Source organism: Aegilops tauschii, chromosome 1 (genome assembly GCF_002575655.3).
Source record: "Aegilops tauschii subsp. strangulata cultivar AL8/78 chromosome 1, Aet v6.0, whole genome shotgun sequence".
Classification (NCBI taxonomy): domain Eukaryota; kingdom Viridiplantae; phylum Streptophyta; class Magnoliopsida; order Poales; family Poaceae; genus Aegilops; species Aegilops tauschii.
In genome coordinates this window covers 504,677,942-504,690,324 of record NC_053035.3, presented here as the reverse complement: position 1 = coordinate 504,690,324, position 12,383 = coordinate 504,677,942, and positions in this window count along the sequence as shown.

Genomic DNA, 12,383 nt, shown 5'->3' with positions numbered 1-12,383 from the left:
CTGTGTCTCGGTCATCCGTTTCTCAAACATCATGTAGTGCGAGAAATCAAACGGAGGCGATCGAGTCTTGTGGGGAAAGTGCACAAACCTCTGCAGAGTGTACAAACTAATCATGATTAGCCGTGTCCCCGGTTATGGACATCTTGAGTATCTAGTTCTTGGATTATCCCGTTGATCTCATCACCATGTTACTTTAATTAAATTTGTTGGGTTAATGATGATACTTAATTGGGATTGAGTTGGAGGTACCTTCTCAATGTTTCACAACCACCATGATAGTTAAATAAAATTTATTCCTTTGCAGTAGGGAAAAATTGGCTTTTCGCAAAAACATTATAACCATAGAGGTTTTCCACCAGCCATATATGCATGTAGTGATAGCCTTTGTTCATCATTTCTCTATGGTGTGAATTTGCCAGTACATTCAATGTACTGACCCGTTTTCGGGCTGCAACGTTTCATGTTGCAGGATATCTTATGACGAGTAAGTGATACGTTAGGGTTACGATTTCTACACCCAACTTTGCCGTTGGTGTTGATGGGAATCCACAACCTTGTTACTTCCGCTATTTTGGATTGAGGTAATAGTATTTACGTTACTTTATACATGTGATTTACCTCTGTTATAAATCCTCGAGTACTGTGTGTGTCAGCATACCGATCCAGGGATGACACTTAAGCACAGAGACTTGATCCATTCGGGTCGGGTCGCTATAGGTTAAGGGACTTTCTTCAAATGTTGCTCCAACGCACATTGAAATTCCTCAGGCTGAAGCATCTGCTCAGCCGACTGAAGAACATGCCAGCACCGCTGATGACAATCAGGCTGCTGGTGAAAATTAAAGTACCAGGGCTGCTAAAGATTTTCCAGCCGCTGATGAAATTACCAGGGCAACCGCTAGTGTTGCGCCTGAAGAAGAAGTCAGGCCAACTGAGGCATCAACCGCTGTGCCTGAAGAAACTGAACCAACCAGGCAAACTGACACAGTTGTGCCTAAGGTAACTGAACCAATTTCCTCTGCTCCTCCTGCACCAACACCAAGTCCAGTTCTTCCTTCTGCATCAGAAGGAAAGAAAACTAAGGCTGCAGAGCGAGCAGCAGTGAAGAAGAGGAAAGCATCTGCTTCATCACAGTCTTCAGCACCGAAGAAGATGAAGATACTGACAAGCTCTTTGGAGAATCCCATTGATCCTGTTCCTGTCTCAAGCATGCCATCAAAGGAAATCATTCGTTTTGGTGAAGATTATGTGATCCCAAGCGGATTTGATGAAGATGTTCCTTCTGCTGCTTCTTTAGAGCAGTTGGACGAAGAAATTGAGGTGGATAATATCCCTTCAACCCGAGTTGTCTTATCGCCTATGCCTCAGTTCTCAGCTGGAGAGGCAGGCGTTGAAGAATTGGATGATGAAGATGAAGACGTGGACACTGGGAGCACCACTCCTGTGATGAATGATGACTATTGGGAAAGTCATCACCCCAACTCTCCCTTGTTCACGCCACTGCAACAAATCCTCAGTCCCCAGTGCACACTGAAGTTCAAATGGTCTCTGACGAACGTCACACCACTCCTTCCATCCATGAAGAAATTCCAGCCACTAGTGCTGATGAAAATGCTGCTGAAGAAAAGAAGACCGAGGCTGCAACTGAAGCAGAAACTGAAATTCCTCAGCCTGTGGTTCCTAAGAATGTGATTCCTGAGGCCGTAATGCAATTGACCGATACTCCTCAGCCCAAGCTGAAGAATCCCTTCCCCAAGAAGCAAAACTTCAAGTCTGATGAATTCTTTCACGAGCATGTGTTCTTCACAGACTACAACCCATATGACTCTGCTCGTCTCCGAAGGAAGCGTTTCTGGACCGCCAGCCAAGGAAACTTCTATTCTTCACTGCTTTTTGATAAGGACAAAGTCTTTGATCATGAGCATATCCCTCATGTGGACATGGAATAACTGCCGTGCTTCACACCAGTCCTGAGTGTTATTCATGACACTGGATTGCTCAACTTCTACACCGATATCAGTGATTGGAATGAAGAGTTAATTCTTCAGTTCTATGCAACGCTGCACATCACCGGAAATGCTGAAGATGTGAACTCTTGGGTGTTGGACTGGATGACAGAAAACACTCACTTCAAAGCACCGGCCTCTGAATTGCTTCATGCCCTGCCTGTCAGTCCTCCCCTTGAAGGTGCTCGTTGTATATATATCATGAACTGAACTCACTGATCAATACATGCAAGTGTTGATGAAGCCACTGAAGGCGGTCAAGCCCCAAGGACCAAATTCCTTGTGAAGGAATTGCTATATGTGCCACGGACTGTCTATCGCATTCTGACCAAGACATTGAGTCCAATCAAAGGCCACGACTCTAATGAAGAAGAAGTCATTGGCATCATGAAGAATCTGCTTTTCAATATCATCCATGGAGTTCCTGTTAACTACCATGACTTCTTCATGAGGACTCGGGCCAATGTTGCATTGTCCCCTTTTGAATTGAAGCCTTACGCTCCCTAGATTATGAGATTCCTCAGATCAAGGTCTTCAATCAATTACAAGGCTGACACACTCAACCATGACAGCTACTTGCCCCCCATTGAAGTCCTCAAGCGGACATTTTCCTCAGCTGATGAAAAGGGCAAGGCCACTACTGTTATTGATGAAGGCATTCGTCCATTGGATGGTCAGTTCCGCAAAGCTGCATCTTACTCCACCAATGATGACTCTGCCACCCATGACTTTGACGCCAATGCCATAAAGCAAAATCCTCAAGCCATAGCTCCAAGGGTGATGACTGATCGTGAGCTTCTCCTCAGTCTTCATCAGAAGGTCAATCGCAACCACAAATGGGTCAAGCGCCAGTTTGGTTCAATTCTTCACTACATGACTGCTAAACACAATGAAGTGAAGAAGAACCACTACTACCTCCATGAAGTCTTTGATCGCACCTAGGCTGTTCTGTCTCATCTTTATGGTGAAGAAGATCTCAAGCAAATGGGCTTCACGCAGGACTTTGACTGGTATCAGCCACCGTCGAAGAAATACAAGAAAGTAAAAGTTCCTTCCTTGGTAGCCAACTCATATTCTTCATCGTGCGAGACTGATGAAAATGAAGATTTAGACGACACTTCGGCAGGCCCTACTTCAACAACCGACCCCAACAACGCTGGTGCTCCTCCATTGTCTTCGTGATATTCTTCAGGGGCGTTAGTCCTATTTTTCGTCCCTTTTGGTCATTCGTTGACAAAGGGGGAGAAATTTGAGTTAGTCTTCAAGCGGGTCTCTATATATGGGCGTTTTTTGCTAAGTTAGAACTCTCGTTCTTCTAAAGATTTTGTGAGTTTAAGTTTACAACTCGATGGTGGTCTGATATATTTTCGCTATGTTCTTCCGCATGCTATTTCCTCATGTTAATGCACGCATGCTGAATTACATCAGTCACCATATTTCATCATGCATTTCAAATTCTTCATATCATATGTTAAATGCGTGTATGAATTACAAGATATAGGGGGAGATCTCCATGATTCTACTCTTCAAATGTGCATTGCTTCAAAAGCAAATTCCTCACTATGCACATCTTCAGGGGGAGTTCTTCTATATCTTGTAATCAAATTCCTCAATATCAGTTTTTACACTTCATATGTTTATCCCCGTTGAAAACTTAACCTATATTGTCATCAATCACCAAAAAGGGGGAGATTGTAAGTGCATCTAGTGCCCCTTAGTGATTTTGGTGTATTGAAGACTTATAGGTTAAGGGACTGATGCGTTTGTGAGTGTACACAGGCCTATAAGTCTATGAGGAGTTTGATATTTACAGAGAAGTCGACCCCTAAAATTGAATGTCTTCAACTGAAGACTTTGGATTTCTGAGGACTTTTTGAAGACTTTGAAAGTGAAGAAATTGGTGTGATCATGAAGACTTGATATTCATGCGAGCAACATGAAGCATGAAGACTTTTGTTTTCGTAGTTTCATTTTCTCTTTCTTGAGTCATAGGAAACACCGTACTGTTAAAGGGGGTCGAGGAAAAACTAAGGAAAAGTTTCCAAGTGATGCTCATCTCAAAATCCTACACCGACCCAATCCTTTCGAGTGAAGCCATTGGAAATCTCATATCAGTTCAGTCAATTTCTTCAGTGACAGAGACGAAGATCTTCTGGTCTCTGAGAAATTTGTTCTGTCTGAGGAGTTAGGAATTCGCCAATGCGGATTGCCTACACAGTGAGGAACATGATAGCCCTGAGGAATTCGAACCTCAAAATCCGCCAGCTGTGCCACGCGCCAGCTGTCAAAAATATCCTACCACCTAACGGTCATATCATTGATGGGCATTTATGTCTTATCATGTCGGGCTGCTCCCTAGGCTATAAATAGCCACCCCTTATAACCACTAGCTGGTTGGCTACTCCGAGAGAAACTGACACTTGTCAATTGAGAGCATCCCATCCTCCGAGGACTTTGAGCTAAAATCGACAAGTGAGGAAAACCCAAACCCAAACACCTACAAACCCAAAGTGATTGAGCATCACTGAAGAAATTGTTCATGTGTGGATCCAACACTTGTTACCTTTGAAGACTGTGCATCTTTCAAACGGTTAGGCGGCATGGTCTAGAGCATCCAAGAGGAAATTGTGGATCGCCGAGTGTCCGAGTTTGTGAAGGTTTGGAAGTCACCTGAAGACTTACCACGAGTGATTGGGCGAGGTCTGTGTGACCTTAGCTCAAGGAGAATACGGTGAGGACTGTGTCCAGGACTGTGTGTCCTCAGGTTTAAATACCTAGCCGCTCCAACCAGACGTACAACTCTCACAACAGTTGGAACTGGTCTACCAAATCACTGTCTTCACCAAGCCCACTGGTTCTATTTCCTCAACCCTTCCATTTCCTCATTACTGTGTTGTGTACTTGTTCATATCTGTTTGAAGACTTTGACTGAAGACATTCTCAATTTCCCCAGTTCAATTTCTTCAGTCTATTTGTCTTCATCCTGCTTATCATGTGTTTACGTTTCCTGTACTCTGTGCTCGTTTCATTTCATCATGATGACTGTGTTATGTTCTGTTATGTTTGCATCTGAGTACTTATTCTGCTGCTAAGTAGTTCTTCACTTAGGAAATTCCTCACCCTAAAATTCCTCAATGAAGAATTCATAAAAATCGCCTATTCACCCCCCTCTAGTCGACTTAACGCACTTTCAGTGGGGTCGAGTTTGACTTTAGGTTTGGGACATATGTGGAAATGAGAAAGTGGTTGAGGGCTTTGGAGCATATCACTAAGCACTTTGAGCAAGCAAGCCATTAAGCAACCCCTCATCCCCTTTTAATAGTATTGGCTTTTCCTATGGACTCAATGTGATCTTGGACCACTAAAATGAAAATGTAGAGTCTTGAGCTTTTGCCAATGTTTGTCCTTAGCATCTTGAAGGGGTTCCACATCGTCTTGTCCATGCCACTCCACTGTTGAACTCATCTGAAATATACTAGATAAAAATATTAGTCCAACAAGAGATATGTTGACATTAATTACCAAAATCACCCAGGGAGCACTTGTGCTTTCCATCTCCCCCTTTTTAATTGATGACAACATACATCAAAGCTTTAGATAAAGATATGAAGAATGACAAGTAAAGCTTTGGAAGGACATGTAACATGCATAGGCTCCCCGTTCATGTATGCAATCATGTGAGTATAGAATATAAGAGCATGTGAATGCATAAGCATGACAGAGCAAGCAATGAGTTACATGTATCTTGGCTATATGCATCAGAGCAAATGATGTAGATACAGGAAATATACCTTCATGTCCATGATTCCTTCTTGCAAACAATATGTACAGTAGCAAGAAATCATCATGCACATGAGTGCGATGCATATACTTACCTTGTGGTCTTGAGTTGGCTTTAGAAGAGATGAACCTGAGTAAACAAGGTTAGATAACACACGAACACCTACTGCACAAAGCAATTTGAGAAACCACAAGAGTACCAAGATTGGGATGACATGTAGTGAGTGAGTACTTAGTACTCTATTGGATATGGACATGTCCCCAAAGAGTAAAGATATGCAATGAATTCGAAGATTTTCTTCACTTGGAAATGAGCTCTTTCTCCCCCTGAATCTAATATTGGATAATGGGAGAAGGTAGGGAAAATAAAATCAGAGCAAAACAAAAGAAAAACAGAGCAAAACAATTATAACAATCATTTCACATACTAACATGTCTTTCCCCTCTTGAAGACATGTGACTTCTCTCCTCTATGGATAATAATCATCTAGAGAAGCTTAAGGTATGCTTTCTCTTTTATGTGATAAGCTTTGATGTGCTCTCTCCCCCCTTTGACATCAGTTTCCAAGAAGGGATCTACTGGAGCATGAGTCAAGTAGGTTTGGTCCTTGAGTCACATTACAAAGCAACCTGTAATATAAGATGCTGGTAGAGGACAAGAATCATCGAGTGGAGCTAGAACAAATATGCAGGGTGCAAATGGCAAAGTGTTTTCTCAGCATTGAAATCGGTAACATCGAGTCTTTCTCTTCGGTGGGACCGAGTTATTTCGGTTTAGCCGATAAGAAGGAATCGGTGAGGCCGAGTTCAACACAGAGAGAACACAATTGCCATCTCAGCTCACTTAGGCAAATAAGATCTCACAAAGATTTGCAAGGTATAACTGAAAGATTTGCAATGAATTGATTGCAGGGAATGCAGAACATAACAGACAAAGAAAAGAAATCTAGATGAAGTGAAAGGTAAACATGCTAGGCACAAATGCAAGAACACAAAGAAACACTAGAGAACTTCAGCTAGAATTGGTCGACGACAAAGTCACCTATGTTAGAGTATATTGATTGAGGAGTCAAGTGAGAACACTTGATCGTAGGTAATACTCATTGTTTAAGCTCAAAATAGGGTTACCATTTTTCGTTTAAGCATTTTGATGTATTCACATCTTGTTGAGCTGCTTTGACCCATGTCTTGGGGTAAAGCTTCTCTAAGATGGAATGACATACCTTGGGTGGTGGTGTTGATCTTGATCATGTAGTCGAACTTGTGTGGGATGCTCAAGGTTGATGTAGCTCATCAAGAGTTGGGAGCACCACTTGTAGTTTGAGTTCATCTACCTACATGGGTTAGTCTTGCAAGGAAAAGCACTTGTGTATCCAAATGACAAGCATGAAGTTTGATACCAAATGAAATTTGATATATAGAGATTGTCAAAGGATATGTTGAAAGGGTTCATGCTTCCTTGTCTTCAACCACCAATTTGTAGGGACTCGGTGATGTAGAGATTGCTCAAGATGTGAGTGAGTTGCAATCTTATAGATTTAGATTCATCCAAGTACCTACAAGGGTTAGATAGCATGCAAGGGTACAAGTATAGATCCAAGACATATGATCATCATCATAAGATAAGTATCAAGGATTAGTCAAAGGCTCATGCCTTGCATGTATCCAAATGGAGTTTCTACTCCAAGTTTGAAGCATCAATGATGTTCAATTCACCTCTCAAATGGAAAATACTTTCTCAGTAAGCGGTTTGGTGAATATATCCACCAATTGCTTATCGGTACGAACATGCTTAAGATCAATGTCTCCTTTAGCAACATGATCTCGAATGAAATGATGACGAACTTCAATATGCTTAGTTCGAGAATGTTGCATGGGATTGTGAGCAATCTTAATAGCACTTTCATTATCACAAAGCAATGGAACATGTTTCACATAAATCCCATAATCTCCCTCAAAAAAAATAAAAAAATCCCATAATCTTTAAGAGTTTGGGTCATCCAAAGTAATTGAGCACAACATGAACCGACGGCAATGTATTCCGCTCCGGCGGTGGATAAGGATACCGAGTTTTGTTTCTTGGAGGACCAAGACACAAGAGATCTACCAAGAAATTGACAAGTACCCGAAGTGGACTTTCTATCAACCTTGTCACCGGCATAGTCCGAATCGGAGTATCCAACAAGATCAAAAGAGGACCTCTTAGGATACCAAATGCCAAAATTTGGTGTATGAATTAAGTATCTCACTATCCTTTTCACATCCTTAACATGACATTCTTTGGGGGCCGCTTGATATCGTGCACACATGCACACACTTAGCATAATATCGGGACGAGAGGCACATAGATATAACAATGAACCAATCATAGAGCGGTAAACCTTTTAGTCAACCGGTTTGCCATCCTTAGTCAAGTCAAGATGTCCACTAGTAGGCATGGGTGTTTTCATACCTTTGCTTTCTTGCATGTTGAACTTCTTGAATAAGTCCTTGGTATACTTTGTTTGAGACACAAAGGTACCTTCCTTAGTTTGCTTGATTTGCAAACCAAGAAGGAACTTGAGTTCACACATCATAGACATCTCAAACTTCTTTGACATTAGCTTTCCAAACTTTTCACTAAAATGAGGGTTAGTCGAACCAAATATGATATCATCAACATAAATTTGGCACACAAATAATTCACCAGTAACCCTTTTAGTAAAAAGAGTAGAATCAATTTTTCCAATCTCAAAGCCTTTTTCAATAAGGAACTTGGTCAAGCATTTATACCACGCTCTAGGAGCTTCTTTAAGACCATAAAGAGCTTTGTGAAGTTTGTAAACTTGGTCGGGTTTCTTAGGATTAACAAAACCGGGAGGTTGTTTAACATAAACTTCCTTCTCAATTTCACCATTTAGAAAAAGCACTTTTAATGTCCATTTGATACAATGTGATATCATGATGATTGGCATAAGCAAGTAAGATGCGTATGGACTCAAGTCTAGCAATGGGGGCATATGTCTCACCATAGTCCATACCTTCGACTTGAGTGTAGCCTTGAGCGACGAGATGAGCCTTGTTGCGTACAACTTGTCCATCTTCATCTTGCTTATTCCGAAACACCCATTTGGTACCAATGATGTTGTGGTTTTTGTCGGGCTTCTCAACCAATGTACACACTTGGTTCCTCTCAAAGTTGTGTAGCTCTTCGTGCATGGCATTTATCCAATCCGGATCATCAAGCGCTTCTTCAACCTTCATAGGTTCAATGCTAGAGATGAATGAATAATGTTCACAAAATTAGCCAAACGAGTTTTAGAGCGAGTAATTCTCCCGGTTTGGATGTCGTCAAAGATTTGTTCGACCGGATGGTCTCTTGAGACTCTTGATCTAACCCGTGAGAGCTTTTGTTTGGGTTGGGGTGGAACATCTTCTTCATCATCTTGTTCTTCCTCTTGGCCTTCTTTGTTGTTGGTGTTGTTGTTCTCTTGTGGAGGTGGAGAAGGAGGTTGATGAGGTTCATCTTGGTGTACGTCCTCGTTTCCTTCATCTTGGCGTGTCCCACTTGTGGATGCCTCCGAGTCAACTCTTGGTTCACCTTGTCATGAGGTAGAAGCTTCCACTTGGACGGACAAGGTACTCTCCTTCAGCTTCGTTGGACGGATCTTGCCAATAGACAAGTCTTGGATTGCTTCCAAAGGGTATTTGTCTCCTACATCAATTGGCAATTTCTCTACTTGCGGGCCGTTAGATTCATCAAACTTCACATCTACCATCTCTTCAACCTTTCGGGTGAAATTGTTGTAGACACGGTAAGTGTGAGAGTTTGAGCCATAACCGAGTATGAAACCCTCATGAGATTTAGGAGCAAATTTAGAACAACGATGATTATCAAGAATATAGCACTTTGAGCTGAATACTCGAAAGTATCCAACCTGGGGTTTGTTACCGGTGAGAAGCTCGTATGCCGTCTTGCCGAGTAGCTTGTGAAGATATAAACGATTTGTTGCATGACAAGCTGTCTCAACCACTTGCGCCCAAAAGTGTTTTGGTGTCTTGTACTCATAAAGCATCGTTCTTGCCATCTCAATAAGGGTCCGGTTCTTCCTCTCAACAACTCCATTTTGTTAAGTGTACGTAGCCGAGAACTCATGTGAAATCCCTTCTTCATCAAGAAAGGTGTCCACATTTGTGTTCTTGAACTCCGTTCCGTTGTCACTGTGAACCTTCTTGATCTTCACTTCAAATTGATTTTGGGCCTTCCTAGCGAAGTTCTTGAAGATCTTTTGGACCTGCGATTTATCATCAAGAAAGAACACCCACGTAAATCTTGAAAAATCATCGACTATGACTAAATCAATGAGTTGCCACCGAGAATTTTATATGCGTTTGGACCAAAGAGATCCATATGAAGTAGCTCGAGCGGTCTTCTCGTGGTCATGATGTTCTTCACGGGATGACTTCCAACAACCTCTTTTCCTGCTTGACAAGCACTGCACAATCTATCCTTGTCAAATATAACGTCTTTTACTCCAAGGATATGATCACCTTTAATAAGCTTATCAAGATTTCGCATGCCCACATGACCTAACCTTCTATGCCACAACCAACCTTTCGAAGATTGAGCAATTAAGAAAGTTCTAGGTTGAGCCTTTTTTAGTGAAATCAACAATGTATAGATCACCTCTACTATACCGGCAAAGACCATTTTATGATTATCTCTTCGAAACACTTGGCAATCTACTTCAGTAAATAGGACATTGAATCCAAAGTCAGCTGGTCTAGATACGAAAAGTAAATTATAGCCAAGAGATTCAACAAGCATAACATTTTGTATGGAGCTATCATGCGAGATGGCCACCTTACCAAGGCCAACCACCTTACCCTTTGAGTTATCACCAAAAGTGACATACCTTCGAGGGCCGTCATTTTCAGCAAGGCCACGAAACATATCCTTGTCTCTGGTCATGTGATCGGTACATCCACTATCAAGAACCCATTCCTTTCCTCCAGCCATGTAGCCGCGAAGATTAGTCATAAGACCAAAGTGTCTCATAGACTCATTGAGATCAAGGTCACTATCATCTTCCTCATCATAGTATCCATGTTCAACATCATCTTGTGATTGATCATTTCCTAGAGAGAGTGATTCATTAGATATATGATCATGACAATATTCATCTTTATGAATTCTAATGACTTCGGAAATGATGTTGCTAATGATTCCAACATCTCCTTTGGCACGCATAAGGTCACGAAGCTCAAATAGACAATCACCAAACTTAGGATCATTGGAATTCATCTTACTTAAGGCAATTGACTTATGAAGAATCACATCTAGATTTTGAAAGGAATAGTTTGGAAAACGTTCCTCAAGAAATCTCCATATGGTGTAAGCACAACAAGAGTAGGCAAGCAAGCAATCAAATTTCTAGGTAATCCTCTAGTGATAAGATTGACAGTTCTAAGATTTCGGATCATGTCAAGAGACTCATCAGGGGTAGGATGCAAGGGGTCAACAGGTGGAGCACAAGGGGTAGTAATGTACTTGTTCAAGTGATATTCATTGAAAATCTCAAGCATCTCATTTCTCCAAGCATGAAAGAACTCTCCATCAAGTATAGGAACTCTATGTCTAAAACTCCCCAAAGTAGACCTATCCATCTTCCTCCAATGGTGATTAAACCAAGGCAATGGAGACCAATGCTCTAATACCAATTGAAAGGATCAAGAAGAGGTGTCTAGAGGGGGGTGATTAGACCCTCAACAAAGAAAAGTAGCAGTTCCTAAGTTCTTTAAGTTAAGGTGGAGTTTTAGCACAAGTTTAAACATTCACAATACATTTAAAGCAAGCATGGAAAGAGTATATGAGCAGCGGAAAGTAAAGCATGCAAGTTGCAAGAAAGTAAAGGGATGGGACTGGAGTGTGCAAACGCAATTGGAGACACGGAGATTTTTGGCATGGTTCCGATAGGTGGTGCTATCGTACATCCAAGTTGGTGGAGACTTCAACCCACGAAGGGTAACGGTTGCCCGAGTCCATGGAGGGCTCCACCCACGAAGGGTCCACGAAGAAGCAACCTTATCTATCCCACTATGGCCATCGCCCACGAAGGACTTGCCTCACTTGGGTAGATCTTCACGAAGTAGGCGATCTCCTTGCCCTTACAAACTCCTTGGTTCAACTCCACAATCTTGACGGAGGCTCCCAAGTGACACCTAACCAATCTAGGAGACACCACTCTCCAAAAGGTAATAGATGGTGTGTTCATGATGAACTCCTTGCTCTTGTGCTTCAAATGATAGTATCCCCAACACTCAACTTTCTCTCACAGATTTGGATATGGTGTAAAGATGATTTGAGTGGAAAGCAACTTGGGGAAGGCTAGAGATCAAGATTCTTGTGGTATGATTGGAATATCTTGGTCTCAACACATGTGTAGGTGGTTCTCTCTCAGAAAATGAATGCTGGATGTGTAGGCACGTTCTGATGTCTCTCTCCACGAATGGAGAATGGGTGGAGGGGTATATATAGCCTCCACACAAAATCTAGCTGTTACACACAATTTACCAAACTCCGTGTGACTGAATAGTGAAACTCCATCAGACCGATAT